The sequence below is a fragment of the Myotis davidii genome, unplaced genomic scaffold (assembly GCF_000327345.1).
Source record: "Myotis davidii unplaced genomic scaffold, ASM32734v1 scaffold1335, whole genome shotgun sequence".
Classification (NCBI taxonomy): domain Eukaryota; kingdom Metazoa; phylum Chordata; class Mammalia; order Chiroptera; family Vespertilionidae; genus Myotis; species Myotis davidii.
In genome coordinates, this window is record NW_006290669.1 from 191,397 (window position 1) to 194,639 (window position 3,243).

A 3,243-nucleotide genomic window follows, 5' to 3' on the forward strand; every position below is an offset into this window, starting at 1 on the left:
TACATCACAGTATGTATTGAATAATTTTTTTTAAATATATTTTATTGATTTTTTACAGAGATGAAAGGAGAGAGATAATTAGAAACATCGATGAGAGAGAAACATCGGTCAGCCGCCTCCTGCACATCTCCCACTGGGGATATGCCTGCAACCAAGGTACATGCCCCTGACCGGAATCGAACCCGGGACCCTTCAGTCCGCAGGCCGACGCTCTATCCATTGAGCCAAACTGGTTTCAGCAAAATGCTTTTTTCTATGGAGTGGAACATGTCAGTGGTATGGAGTATTTGAGGAGAGGGTGGAAGGGAGCTAAGAATAAGTCACATAGATATAGGACAGTGGTTCTCAACCTTCCTCATGCCGCGATCCTTTAATACAGTTCCTCATGTTGTGGTGACCCCCAATTTCATTGTTACAAATCGAACATAATTAAAGCATAGTGATTAATCACAAAAACAGTATGTAATTATATATGTGTTTTCTGATGGTCTTAGGCGACCTCTGTGCAAGGGTCGTTCGACCCCCAAAGGGGTCGCGACCCACAGGTTGAGAACCGCTGATATAAGAGCCGAGCCCATCCCAGGCAGATGGAATAGCAAAGGCAAAATCCCCGAGGCAAGAGAGCCCCTGGCCCATGTGGGGAACAGCAAGAAGGCCAGAGAGGCAGTGGAAGAATAAGAGGAGTGATTCTCCAGGAAGTTTTCCTAAGAAAAGTATGGTCAAACTTATCTTCATCTTAACACTAATTTTCTTTAAGTCTAACAGAAACTATTGAACTTTTGATCTCTGCTGAAGTTTTTCATTTGTATAATGGGGATGATACTAGTACCTCATAGAGCTGTTGTGACTCACTAACTGTAACGAATAATTAAGATAATATCTATGCCGAAACCGGTTTGGCTCAGTGGATAGAGCGTTGGCCTGCGGACTGAGGGGTCCCAGGTTCGATTCCGGTCAAGGGCATGTACCTGGGTTGCGGGCGCATGCCCAGTGGGGGATGTGCAGGAGGCGACTGCTCGATGGTTCTCTTTCATCGATGTTTCTGACTCTCTATCTCTCTCCCTCTCTGTAAAAAATCAATAAGATATATTAAAAAAATGCAAAAAACAAAAAACAAAGTGCTGCCCCGGCCTGTTTAAAAAAAAAAAAGAAAAAGAACAAGATCCACTTATATGCTATTTACAAGAAATGCACTTTAAAAAGACTCAAATAGGTTAAAAGTAAAAAGAAGAGGGGGAAAGATATATCATTCTAAACAAAACTCAAGAGAAACATTTACAGAGAGGAAAGGAGAGAGATAGAGAGTTAGAAACATCGATGAGAGAGAAATATTGACCAGCTGCCTCCTGCACACCCCCCACTGGGGATGTGCCCGCAACCAAGGTACATGCCCTTGACCGGAATCGAACCTGGGACCCTCCAGTCCGCAGGCCGACGCTCCATCCACTGAGCCAAACCGGCTTCGGCTAAATTCTTTATTGTTGAAAGTATTACATATGTCTCCTTTAATTAACAGAAGAATTACTTTGTATAAGCTATATCAGACACAACTGAAGATGAAAAAACGACCCTCCCATAAATAACTAATTTGTGCTGTGAACCAACAAGAACCTACTTTAAATTTCCATGCCAATGTACCACCTCTATACTGTGCCAGGCAAGGTTAGTGGCTACTGAAAATAACACCAGGACAGGGCTATCTGAAGACACATTGGGTAGTTGTGTTAACTATACAAAAAAGGACACTGTACAGTTTGAAACAAATCTTACACATCCTTAAATATCAATTTTTTTTTTCTTTAAAAGGAGTGAGTTGTGTACAGGAAGATTAAGTGCTTATAGACAAGAGAAAAAAAAACTTCCATAAAAACCAACAACTTCTCCTTCTCCTTCTCCTTCTCCTTCTCCTTCTCCTTCTCCTTCTCCTTCTCCTTCTCCTTCTCCCTCTCCTTCCCCTTTCCCTCCTCCTCCCCTTCCCCCTCTTCATCTTCCTCCTGTTCCTTCTTTTTCTTGCTTTTTTTCAGCTTTGACGACTCCCCCTTTTTTGCAGCAATATTCTTTCCGTATTTCTCCTTCAGGTCAGCAGCCTTTTGTCAAGCTTGTCATCTGCAGCAGAGTTATTCCGCATCTCTCCCAGCTTCTTTACAATATCACCATGGATAAGCCAGGATGCTCTCCTTTGGTTTTGGGGGGATACTCAAAACAAAACAAGAAAAAGGCCAAAGGAGGCCTCTTGGGTGCATTGGGATCCTTTAATTTCTTTTTTGTTTCCCCTTTAGGAGGGATATGTTTTCATTTCTCTTTCATAACGGGCTTTGTCTGCCTTTGCCACGTGTTCATATTTCCCTTTCTCCTTAGCAGACATGGTCTTCCACCTCTCTGAGCACTTCTTAGAAAACTCTGAGAAGTTGGCTGCAGCATCTGGATGCTACTTCTTGTGCTCCTCCCAGCAAGTTTGCACAAAGAAAGCATATGATGACATTCTGCCTCCGGACTTCTTAAGAATCTCCTTTGGCCACATTTAATTACTTTTCCTCGGTAAGCACACAGTAGTTGCCCAGTGCCCGTCCAGCTCGCACTTGCCCCAGCCCTGTTCTCTGTAGAGCTCAATGTACTGCAATGGCTGTCCATGGGAGGCTAGTTTTTATTGCTATCATCATCATCATTATCATCTCTTCATTCACAGCAATATCAATAATTCAAATTTTAAGCCAATAGTATTATTTTGCACCAAGCATTGGGTAGTTTACCTACACATGTTGTTAAAACACTAAGTAGGACCATGGTACATAGTGACTTAAGCACAGGGATTGATGTTATCAAATGTCTTACAGAGAGCTTAAGATAACAAAAACAACAAAACAAAACAACTGGGGCTTGAAATTTAATATGTTAATCCAAACATAAAATTAGTATGACATCATATCCATACACTCAATTGAGTTTTTCTTTTTTTCAGCCTTCATTTCCTCTCTCCTCATGACAACACAGAATTATTGAATGTTTGCAATGTCTTTCACATTTACGTCCAGTATGTGGTCTGAATTGATTCCTTGTTTCTCAATTACTAGCATCATGGAATCAAGATTAATAACCTGCTTGGTGAGTTTTGTCCAGTATGGAATCTGGTGTCTTTGTACTCAGTGTGGCCTGTCGGGCTCTCCGTGATTCCTTTTAAATGCCCTAGCAGCAAGGGTCAAAGGCAGCTACAGTGATGGGGAGCCTACCTGCCTTTGGGCCACC

The 3,243-nt window shown here is 42.1% G+C and overlaps 1 pseudogene; it reads right to left on the reverse strand.

The window, feature by feature from the left end:
* Positions 1-1,916: 1,916 nt before the first annotated feature.
* On the reverse strand, positions 1,917-2,764 carry LOC102753498 (annotated as a pseudogene).
* Positions 2,765-3,243: the final 479 nt, after the last annotated feature.